The 12903-nt window shown below is 36.9% G+C and overlaps 1 pseudogene; it reads left to right on the top strand.

Moving 5' to 3' along the window:
- Nucleotides 1-4580: 4580 nt before the first annotated feature.
- Nucleotides 4581-7322, top strand: LOC125312441 (annotated as a pseudogene).
- The last annotated feature ends 5581 nt before the right edge of the window (nt 7323-12903 follow it).

Genomic DNA, 12903 nt, shown 5'->3' on the forward strand with positions numbered 1-12903 from the left:
CAAAAGGACACAACTCTTCAAAAGGAGAAAAAGAAAAGAAAGAATAAAACTATGTTATTAGGGTTAATATCACAAAAATCATAAATCAATACTACTTGCACACACTTATCTCAAAATATATAGCGGCCCATAAAAACCCAAAATAAGACCATAATTCCAATTTAACTCTCCATTGCAATCCTGTCTAGTTTCATCATTGAATGCCCCGCGTGGTAGTTAATGAGGGATACATTGCTTGTCGGTCACACTAATGCGGTGATTTTTTGTGCATGATGACCATATTGCCATTTTTCAAAGGAGGCCCATGCAAAAAGTGGGTAGGCTCAAATCTGCCCAAGTTGTTTCGCAGCGAACTCAAAATTGAGCATTTGAATTAGAACTTCATATAAGTGATTGGTAGACATATGAAAACTTGCTAGGCTCCGCGTCCTCAGGAAATCTAAACCATGTAAGCAAAAAATCTCTTCATATGACTAAAGTCTCCTACTAATCTCCAACAAGTCAATTCCAATCGCTATGATGAGCCCAACCAGGGGACAATTGACATCAACCCCGACAAAAGCATATTACCCAAAAATGTGAAGAGACATGACTCATATGTCTCTCTCCACAACCTGAAATTGAGTGTGCTTGCACTATATCAATGAGATGAGATCAATACTGCACAGTTTTTGACTCTCTTGGAAGTGGCGATCGTGTGATTAACTTGCAAAGACGATCACAAATGAGATAAGAACCTCTCGTTTTTTCTCTTACCTTTATTAGGCAATTCACTTTCAAATGGTGAGTATCAAGAACCTGTTGGATTGGATAAGACTCAATTTGGGGTGTATTGTATGCATATGAGATTGTTTACATTCGATGATCTCGCGAATCGAGTTCATATTGTGTGTTTGATTCATAAATATGTCCGTCTGGCAATCAATAGACAAATAGTTGATAAGAATTTCTTAATCACAAGAAACATTTGAGAGTAGCACCCTTTTATATTTGGTGATGGCTGAAGTGTGATGTGCAAAAAGTCTTAAGCCTATTACATCTGCTTGATTTTTTTTTTATCTAATTCCAATATGAATTGAAATCGACGTCGGATTCCCAAAACTTTATCCCAAGAATTTTACCAAAGTTTTCTAACCGATGTTCTAGAGACTGGAAACCGGAAACTTTGTGAATCATGCAGTCCTTTGTTTGCTTCCTCATGTCGATGGTTACATGTGAATGCTCTTTGAACAAAGTAAGGTGCTTGAGGCTTTTCTTCGTAGAAGGAAGCAAACAAAGGACTTGCTTTTTATGCACTTTGATGCTGAAAATAGTAAAAAGAGATCTTATGAGACGTCATCCCCAATACGTCACCAATAATCCGTCATCTAGAGATAATTTGCTTAGGAAGCAATCAACTGATCAATAGGCTCATCAATAGCTTTAACAGTTTATCACTATCCGAGAAAATTATGCTTTTCATCCCTATATTTTCACCTTTTTCTTAACCAACTTTTAACATGTCTAATCAAGTCCTACTACTTCCACAAATTTTCTAATGAATTCCCCTGAACAGTTAAATCTGTCCAAATATAATTGACGGAACCGTCGGATGACACCAAAGCATGATGCAAATAAAATAGGGCAAATTCCCATGTGAACGTGTGGAAAATTTTAGCTAATGAAGATCAAAGCACGACGCAAATAAAATATTTTAATATGGGCTACCCACTTTGACATGGACAATTTTTAATAATATTTTAATATATTTTTGAAATTTTTATTAAATTTGTATTTTCTTTTTCCTTTTTTTTTCCTTTAATTGGTTTTTTGTCTTAGTGGCCAGCGAGGGTGGGCGGGGATCCTCGCCTGGCCTCTCCCGCACCCTTATCGACCGCTGAGAAAAACAAATCAAAAAAGAAAAATGAAAGGGAAAAAATGGAAAAAAAGTATATAATAAAAAATTTGACAAGAAGCATTAAAGTATTATTAAAAAATGTCTATATCCGCATTTAGTGTGCTATGTAAGACAGCCGTCGTCTACGTCAATAATTTCTAGCTAAAATTGATTGAATGGACTCAATTGGCAAAAAGTGAAAAGATTTATGACTCAATTGACAAATTTTAAAGATTTAGGATTGGATTGGCAAAAATGCAATAGGTTTTGAATTTTTTAGATAATTTTTCTGCCATGTGAATCCCCAGTTGAAACGTTTCATTAGACCCCAAAAGGGCGAAAGACAATAATATATCTTCCTTTGCCCTTTTAAAAATGATCTCCACATATTTTTGTCATGTATGGAAGGAAACATGAGCTAAAGTTGCTTTATGATGTCTGTTTATCTTCCTTTCGAAAATTCGATGGCTATTGTAGAGCATGTCAAATTCTAGAAAGGGTAATGTGTAATTTTTCAAAATTTGAAGGCTATCAATAAGTAAGGATGTTATAATTGAAGGGATTTTGAGCTCATTCGAATTCATTATGTACTCAAAAACTCCTCTAATCTGTCCACTAAGCTTTCTGACTTATCCCCTTATATCCCACATTGAAAAGTCCGCTGTTGTATGACATCCAAGACATGTATGATCCCTTGTGAATTTAGTGTATAATTAGAGTTTGGTTCATATCACACGATCACTTCTCTCGGAATTTTTGCAAATAATTTCTTAAAGGCGGCCGCCGCCCAACTTCTTTTGAAGCATACTTGCTGAGGGATCTCTCCCTTCCCTTCTCCCGTTCCCTCTTTGTTTCTCCATTTCTTTAGCTTTTAGGATTTTTCGTTGACTTCTTAAATAACGCGGTTGACATCCTCCATGAAAGTGAGCTCTGAAGATCGAAGCGCGAGTGCTTTGTAAGAATATGCTATCTTCGAATTTACTTGCTCGTTCTGATTCCGGGTACTTGCTCCAGATAATCGAGTGCTCCACAAGTCTTCGAGGCTCCTTTCCTGCTGTTTTCATCCGTCGGCCTATTTGAAACTAATTTTATGATCAATCGGTATCTCTTTTTATAGTTATGCTCTCCTAATCTAGGGCTATATCTAGATTTGGGTGCTTTTCTATCATGATCATATAGATTTGGCATGTACAATGCATTTTTTGTGTTCTTTCAAAGCTTAATTATATCCCAACAAGTTTAACGAAGATATAGTCAACGTTCTAGAGACTTGAAACTTGTGAATCACGCACCTTGTGAACGTCGACAGCTACATGTGAATGCTCTTATTGGACAAAGTAAAGCACAATTGAGGAAAAAAAAAAAACACCCGTTGAGCAATCATTTAGGATATCCGACTGTGTCTTTCCTAATGCTTCTTTTACCGTATCAGTTTGTCTTAATTTACTAAATCTACCTAAACTAGTATCTTATACTGAAAAGTTTCAAAATTGAAGTCGGATTTCCAAAACTTAATTGCATCCTAGAAATTCTACGATTCACTCACATTGTGCAAGTCGACAACTTCATTTGAACGCTCTTGAACAAAGTTAAGGCCAGAAGAAAGTACCACCCACTAAGCAATTCTTTAAAGCATCTATTATCGCTGAACATATTATTTTTGTCCTAATTACTACATCTGCTTGATTTTTTATCTAATTTCGATATGAATTGAAATCGGCGTCGGATTCCCAAAAGTTTATCCCAAGAATTTTACCAAAGTTTTCTAACCGACGTTCTAGAGACTGGAAACCGGAAACTTTGTGAATCATGCAGTCCTTTGTTTGCTTCCTCATGTCGATGGTTACATGTGAATGCTCTTTGAACAAAGTAAGGTGCTTGAGGCTTTTCTTCGTAGAAGGAAGCAAACAAAGGACTTGCTTTTTATGTGCTTTGATGCTCAAAATGGTAAAAAGAGATCTTATGAGACGTCATCCCCAATACGTCACCAATTATTCGTCATCCAGAGATAATTTGCTTAGGAAGCAATCAACTGATCAACAGGCTCATCAATAGCTTAAACAGTTTATCACTATCCGAGAAAATTATACTTTTCATCCCTATATTTTCACCTTTTTCTTAACCAACTTCGAACATGTCTAATCAAGTCCTACTACTTTCATGAATTTTCTAATGAATTCCCCTAAACCACTAAATCCATCCAAATATAATTGACAGAACCGTCAGATGACACCAAAGCACGATGCAAATAAAATAGGGCAAATTCCCATGTGAACGTGTGGAAAATTTTAGCTAATGAAGATCAAAGCACGATGCAAATAAAATAGGGCAAATTACCATGTGAACGTTAGCTAAAATTTTCCACACGTTCACATGGGAATTTTCCCTTATATATGTATATATGAGACCACAAGTTCTCTCCACCTGCCGTGCCGCCAACAGGGGTCTACCTAGAGGTGGCCGGTTCCGATTCCTAAAAAAGGTGGAACCGGAACCGGCCCTTGAAGCGCCGGTTCCGGTTCCGAGTTTGGAACTGCCGGTTCCGGTTCGGAATCGCTAGTTCCTAGGCCCAATGGGTATTTTCTCCCAAGCCTCCTCCTCTTTTTTTTTTTTTTTAAACGGGTTGGAACCGTGGGCCCGGTCAACGGGCCGGTTCCGGGCCCACGGTTCCGTTTGGCCATATCTAGATCTACCATTACCGTGTGGTGATCATACTCTCTCTCTGTCTCTCTCTCATTGGTCTCTGAGAACCACCTGCCGTCAAGAGGGCTCCATGGTGTGCTGATCATAAGCTTTGTCATTTTACTTAAAACTTATCTGGAAATGCTTTCTTAATTTCAGACCTGTCCATTCTTACCAAATACATCATAGAATAGTATATATTATATACATCTTAGCCTCTTCAAAATTAGATTTTCCAATCACAACAGCTGAGATTTCGTATGATATCTTTCTCCCATCTAGTCAAATAATCGCGAGGTCAAGCTAAAAACATTATGCTTGGAATAAATGGTCAAGGAAGGTCCCCGTTGGTCCCATAGAAAAAGCAAAATCCCCATCTGAATAATCATGGTATTACCTTTACCTTTTTCCGGCTTTGTGGCTTCAGTACTGTGAAAACACATTCCAACAGGGAATGGAATCAGACAACGTCATATGCCCTCAGATTTCTCGGCAACATATGCTGCTCTGATCTTGTTATTCAGTAATTCAAGGGCGAGGGTTCGATGGAATGCAAGCCTGGATCATCCGGACCCGACCGCAAAACAACAGAGAGAAACAGGAGAAATCAAATGAAGGCCCTCCTCTCCAAGCTCCACTCGCTTGTTCCTCCACAGAGTCCTCCTAGGGTTTCTCTCTCCCTCTCTCTCTCAAAACTGAATTTTTCCCTTTCATGGTTTTTAGAGTTATATGGCGTACAAAATACCATTATTGATTTCAAGGTTCTGTTTCCCAGATGGTATGTTTAGGTTTAGCCATTGACAAAATAATCAGGCCTTTTTTTCCCAATTTTGTCGGAAATGAAGAAAGAACAAAACTAGGTTCTCCTAAACACAAGGAACCCATCTAGGGTTTTTTCTGCTTCTTCTTTGGTAAAACTTCTGGTTGAACTCAAGCGTTTGGTGATGAGCCCTCATTTGAGGTTGACGAAAAATGTCTAGCATGGTATGGATTGTCGAGTGGTAGTCAGAGTTGAGCACAATTTCAAGAAAATCAATTAATAGATTTGGGTTCTGTCTCGATGGAAGTTCTTAAAAGGGTTCAGTATTAGGTTCATAATATATGTATGTCATAGATTTTGTGGACGAGGGCAAGTGTAGATAGCATGTTCTTGAGTTCGAAGTCTCTGAATTTTTGTAAAAATATATTTCTCAATGCATTTTGATCAAGTTTGAGTTGACAATTGCCCTTCCTTACTTCTGTTTCGGTTGTAGAAATCAACGTCACCAATGCCTGATCAATTAGGTGAAGCGGCAAATTACATAAAGAACTTACAAGTGCAGGTGGAGAAAATGAGGGAGCAGAAAGAGAGGTTGTCAGAAATAGAAAAGATCAACACAACCACGAACAATGTACCAATGACAAGATTCAAGCGGCCGGAGATCATAATTCGGAACACCGGGTCAATCCTGGAGGTTGTTCTTGTTACTGGATTGGATGGCCAGTTCCTGTTCAACGAGACTGTTCGTGTGATTCATGAAGAAGGAGCTACTATCGCTAATGCCAATTTCTCTAAAGTTGGTGATGCAATGCTTCACACCATTCACGCCAAGGTAAGAATTTGTTTATATTTTGAGCCCAAAATGGTTAGGAGTTAGTTAGAACAAAAAGTTCACTACAAAACCTAGAATTTTGCAGCTCATACCTACGTTGTGTTCGTTCATGAAAAACTTAACGGTGAAGGACATGATTTTACCCAAAATTCGTTTCAAGGAAAGTGATTGATTTTCCCTTATTTGGTTGTGAAATGAGAGGGAAAAACTCAAAGAAGTGGAGAGAGAGAGAGAGAGAGAGAGAGAGAGAGAGAGAGAGAGAGAGAGGCGCTCGCCTGTGTTGCATTGGCAGCACCACAATGGGGTCTCTTTGGGCGAAAATGATTTCCCATTTCATGGGAGGGGAATTCATCCTTCAAAGTCTTAGCATGCCAGTTTTGGTCCATGGAAAGAAAAAAACATTTTCTGTAGACCCCATTCATTTTTTACTATACAAATATGTGAAAAGTCTGAAAACATTTTCCTGAAAATGGTTTTACTCCAAACAAAGACACTCCCAGAGATCATATATGAAATTAGTTAATGGAGTGACGTGACGAAATTCTGTTAGGCATTCGATTATTATCGACTTGTTTTTAATGCGACCAGGATGCCAACTCACTCAAGTAATATAATCATGTTGATCATGAAATTTCTTATTGTCTTTTGGATTACATAAGATGGCAGTCGAAACCTTGGTAGTTGACCCAAAGATGAACTTGTTTGCACTTAATGGTGTGGAAACTGACATGTGTTGCCTGTACGAGCACAACCGATTCTCTTGTTTAAAAGATTCGCACGCAATTTATAAATCAATTTAGGTAAACGGGTGTTGTTATGCCTAGCATTGAGATGACTCGTTTAGGAACTTCAGAGTAGGCTTGCGAAGCACAAATTGATCATAGTTGGATACTCTTGTCCGTGCAGGAGATGTTTTCATTTTCTTCTTTATGTTGTTCTTTCAGCCTTTTGAATTGGCTGGCTGTTTAGTATTCTTTCTAAATTGAGTGACTTTAGGTTGGAGATGGCGATCCATCAGATGAGAGAATATCTGAAAGGCTACTGAAGATGGTCGATGATATGCTAATGGAGTTTGATCCATAGTCTAGTGCTGGTCGAATGTTGTAGAATTATTGAATCTTCAGAGGATTGTAACTCTTTTTCTTATGAGTCTGTAACAATGTACTTAATTCCGAGCAGCTTCCAAAATAAATTCTTAAAGCTCTGAACAAGCTAGCTCTTAACTTGTTCAATACTTTTCATTTGTCACCTGACATAGTACCATGTTATTATGATCGTCTAGTGCTCTCACACTGTCTCCAAGCAATTTCCTTACTTGTTGACTATATCTGTGAACATCAACACACTTACCATTTCAGAAGTCTTTCACGTAATTAAGAGATTCTTACTGGCTCTGCATAATCTACTGTACGAGCAACGAATATGGAATTGACTTCGGTTATGTTAGAATGTTCAATTTAAAAAATTTAGACTATAGACAGACAAGCGAGTGATGTGTGATACTTTAAACCAAATCTGACGTGCAATCTGGGTTTAGCAATGACTTGTGAGCAGAATTTGACTCCAGCATCATGCTAGGATATCCAATTCAAAAGGTTTTGCTGGCAAGGGTGCCAAACGACAATGGCAAGGAGGTGGAAGGTCTGGTCGTTTATGGCCAGGGTACCTGAAGTAGACAGAATTGTAAAGGGACGAAAATGCGAAAAGTACTTAAAAAAGTTTTAAACCTATTGCAATTGTATCAATTCAGTCCTAAACTTTTTTTTTTTTTTTTTGGTCTATTTTTCATCCTAAACATTTTGCAATTGTGTCAATTCAGTCCATCCAGAAAATTTTGGCCGGCCGACGCTAACTTAGAAGTTTACTAGCCGGCGACATTATATTTTAATATTTTTTTATTGTTTTTTTTTTTAGATTGGCGATCGGTTGGACGAAGAAGAGGGAAGGGGAAGAAAAAAATTACAAAAATTACAAATTTTAATATATTATGTTGCTGGCATCCACATCAGCGCTGGCCGACCAAAATTCACTGGATGTGATAAATTATCACAATTGCAAAAGGTTTAGAATTGAATCTACAAAAATAAAAAATTGTGACTAAATTGACACAATTACAATAAGTTTATAACTTTTTTGGTAATTTTTATCACGTAAAATTGAGATGGTGATGGCACTTTGAGGGGTTTTGTGGGTAGTTTGAGGGTGAATGTTTCTAAATGGCACAATTTAAGATTTTCTAAGGCATTGATCCATATTGTTAAGTCCATATTATTAAGGAAAAGTGGCGCTTGCTTCACTTTCTTACTTTGAAGGTTACCCTGCAATTACACCCATAACCAACAACTTTAAGCTATCCAGAAGTAGTTCCAATAAACCTAATGCTTGAAGAATTTCGTGTGAGTCTACTTGGGCCATCATGATCATTCAAGCAATGAGATCATTTGATGAACCTACGTGAACCCAAAATGATATGTTGAATTTGGATATAAGAAGTTGCTATTATTAATGGCAATTTAAGAAAGAGTAAGATATGAAAATGATAGAGTCAGGGTTGATCATAGTCGTACAAACTTTTTTTTCTCAATAGTGTGCAACAAGTTAGATAGGCCTGACTCCTGAGCCTACCGAACTTTAGAAAACCTCTCTATCTCTCTCTCTCTCTCTCTCTCTCTCCACTCAGCCCAATCCATCACCATTATTGTCGTAGTCAAGTCACAATCGCTTGAGTTATCAACTGACATCAGATGCCCAAAGCTCAATTATATCGTAGAAAATTTTAAGGAAAAAAATAGTAGACGTTCTAGAGACTCGAAAACTTGTGAATCATGCGCACATTGTGCATGTCGACAATTGCGTGGGAATGCTCTTGGACAAAGTAAGGTGCGAAGAAAATAACACTAGTTGAGCAATTTTTTAGGTTATCCAGCTTTGTCGGCCCTTTTGACAAAAAAAAAAAAAAAGCAAAAACTTTGTCGGTCCTAAAGCACCTATTGCCACTTTGATATATCATTTTTTTGGCTCATTTAGTAAGGGTGTGTATTTTTGACAAAAAGTGAATGATTGAAAAAATATTTTCCTAAAAATAATAGCCCATATCACTTGAAAAACGAATAAACAAAAATATTTTCGACATATATGAAACGTTTCGACATATACTTTTGTTGATAATTGAAGTTCACTAAACGATACAAGCGACATTTCATTTAAGAAAATATTTTCAAGATTATTCATTTTGCTTGAAATAAACAAAACCTAAACTTGCTTCAGTTCACATCTAGTCATTCGTAAAACCTAATTATATCCTAGAAATTTGATAAAACATATTGTTGACGATTGCGTGTGAATGCTCTTGGAGAAAGTTGGGAGCTTGAGGCTTTTCTTCGTAGGACGAAGCAAACAAAAGGCCTCGTGATTGCCCTTGGCTTTTAGGGTCCACTTATGCACTTTAATGCAGAAAACGGTGAAAGGAGATCTTATGGGAGGTCATCCATAATACGTCACCAATTATTCGTCATATAACTTAAATAATATATTATCTTATCTTATCAAAACATTATCCCTTTTGTTCCTATACTTTTGATTTTTCTAATGAAATCCTCCTCTTTTCACAAATTTTCTAATCAAGTCCCTCATACACTAAATTCGACCAAACTCCAGTTGAAGTAACCGTTAGACGACGTCAAAGTACAATACGAATGAAAAATGCATATCCCCATGGGGACATGTGTGGAAAAATTGAGCTAATGGAGATGACTTTCAAATATGGCGTGCATAAAATTTAGCCAATGTGGAAGCCCAAGTGGACGTCCACATTACAAAAACTTTATCCCTATCATACCGTAACGGCTTCCGATGGCCACGTCGGTTGGATTTTGTGTCGAATGGACTTAATTAAAAAATTTGTGGGAGTAGAAAGACTTAATTAGACAAATTAAAGGTAAAAGGACTCACTCAAAAAAAGGCGTGAAAATATAGGAAGAAAAAATAAAGAATTTCATTATTTTCCAGTTGTCAAAGGACATCAAATGTTAATAAATAAAAAGTATCAGCACTGGGATGATGAGTCTTCATGATGATAATAGCGAGATGCCTAGCATTTTCTTGACCGTTGGTCAATAGAGAACTTCAGATTTTTGAAAAAGTCTTAATCAGGCCTCGACTCGTCTCGGACATTCGAAATCTGACGTGGCTCTCATAAAGAATATTTGATCATTTGCCATGTTACAAAATGCTTGATATAAAAGCCTCGTTCTCTTCATTTGAATTCAATATATGTCTGTGTTTCATTTTTTTTTAATTTAAACCCAAGAAGAATAAAAGCAAGGTTTATAAGGATAAAGATATCGACCCAATTTCCCCTCAAATCCAGATTTACATTTCCTTACCAAAAAAAAAAAAAAGATATCGACCCAATTAACTTAATTTCTACTATAAAGCGAATTATAGGGTCCCACCTTGCAGGAAATCATTGTCAAGAGAGCCGGTTGTGTGGACTAAATTGTGATTAGTGCTTAACGTCGATTAAAATGTTAGTTACTCGTTCACTATTGAATGGTTGATACGTGGAAGAGTTGGATGACAAATTAACTCTGTTACCACATGTCATTCATCGAACAACCAATTTTTTCTAGTTGTAACACTGTTATTGATCAACCTGCCAAATAATTGGTTTGCGACATGGCAGCATGAGTTTCCAGATACTTAGGATTGACTTAAGTTTCTAATCTCTAATTAATTTTCACGTCAGTAATTTTCGGTGGTAATTGACTAAAAAGATTATATTGCAATTTTGCGTAAAGGTCTAGGACAACATCTGCCCAATTGAAAATCCTTTGACTAAATCGATGTAAGCATAATAAATTTAGGACTAATTTGCTAATTAACCCAGTGATTAGTAGACCAATCAGTGTAATCAGCCCAACTAGGGGGAAATTGATAACAACTGTGAGAAAAGTATATTACCGAAGATGGAATATACTCAATTGAGAGTGATTGCACTATGTTAATGAGGGAACAACCATACTGCACAACTTTTTGACTCTTTTGGTACTGGTGATTATGGAAATTCCCTTGTGAAGACGGTAACAATGAGAGGAACTCTTTTTTCTTACTTTTACGAGACAAGTCATTTCAATTGGCCGCTATCAATAGCCTCTTCGATCCGGATAAGACATGAGGTGCAGTGAATTGTTTTCTTTTTCTTTTTCTTTTTTTGCTCAAAAGCAGAGAATTATTTACATATGGGATTTCTTTATGTTTATAACCTTGAGTGTCGTAATTTTTTAAACAAAAATATTTGTAACAAGTGTTATAAATATTAATCTTATCTCAAATGCTTCGACAATCAAATGATCAATTGAAAAGTTGTGCTTCAAAATAGACAGTTTTTAAAATTGTGGTATTTAAATGATCAATTGAAAAGTTGTAATATTAAAATAAGCGACGTAGAAAGTTATAATATTTACGGTGCTATAGAACAATTTGACACCATCAAAATAGATTGTGTATATTTGAGTGCCTAGAGTTAAGAAAATGGGTAGGCCCCACCGTTTTTTTCTTTTTTCTTTTTTAGAGATGGACATAATTAAATTGATCTTTATGTTTTGTACCGGACATTCTAATCTTCACATGTTGCTTGTTTGTGGTTTACATGCTAATCCAAAATTTAGCATGTCTCTGCGTAATCTGAGTTTACTTCTCATCACGCGATCACGTAGTTCAGAATTTCTAAGGATCATGGCTTAAAGACAAGCTCGTCCCGTAAGAGGGAATCTTGGGTCCACTGCTAAGTGAGCAAATATTATGGATACATCACCCAAAGTATCGTTTTCTTCCTCAATTTACTGAATTTGATTGAATTTTTATCTAATTGTGAAACGAATTGAATTGACATTGGATATCAACAACTCAATCCAACATATAAATGGGCATTTGTGCAGTAAGGCTGTACTTTTTAAATGTTTTACCAAAGATGTTGTCGACGTTCTAGAGACTTGATAACTTGTGAATCTCGCGCATTATGCAGGTCGATGATTACATGTGAAAGCTCTAGGGAGAAAGTGGGGCACAAAAAGGCTTTCTTTGCTGGAGGAAGCAAAACTCACCATTGCATGCGCTTTAATGCAGAAAACTGGTCGAAGGAGACGTCATCCATAATACGTCACCAATTATTTGTCCAAAGCCACGCCTTGCACGAGCTTGTAGATCGAAATCTTGGGTTTGATAGAGACTATAGGACTAGAAAAATGATTAGTGCGGTGGCGGAGTTGGGGCTCCAGTGCTTGCAACAGGGCCATGACATGAGACCACCCACGATAGAGGTACGGGAAACACTGAAGGACATCCAAAACCGAGGCCAGGACATGGGTCATAGTATGGCGTCATCCGACGACAATGTCGGCCTAATTGGCAGGATTTTAGTGTCGAAGAACCTGATTTTTGGATTCGCAACAAATTATTTTGATAAGATATGCGTTTCATTTGTGAGATTGAGAGTATTTTACGAGGAATTATGAAGACTAAACACTTATTATTGATTGCAATTGAGGGCTATGAGAAACTAAGAATATTTAAATAACTCGAGTGTGATTATAATTTCTATTGCATCGCTTGAATTATAGCAGAATCTTGTTTGTTCTCCCATGGACTAGGTTATTTAATTTTGTTCTATCTATTATTGCATTCGAATGCTTGGTTTTTGCTAGGGACACGACTATTTCTTCTTCCTTTTTGTCTATTCTACTCTAACTCTCA

This window comes from Rhodamnia argentea, chromosome 3 (genome assembly GCF_020921035.1).
Source record: "Rhodamnia argentea isolate NSW1041297 chromosome 3, ASM2092103v1, whole genome shotgun sequence".
Taxonomy (NCBI): domain Eukaryota; kingdom Viridiplantae; phylum Streptophyta; class Magnoliopsida; order Myrtales; family Myrtaceae; genus Rhodamnia; species Rhodamnia argentea.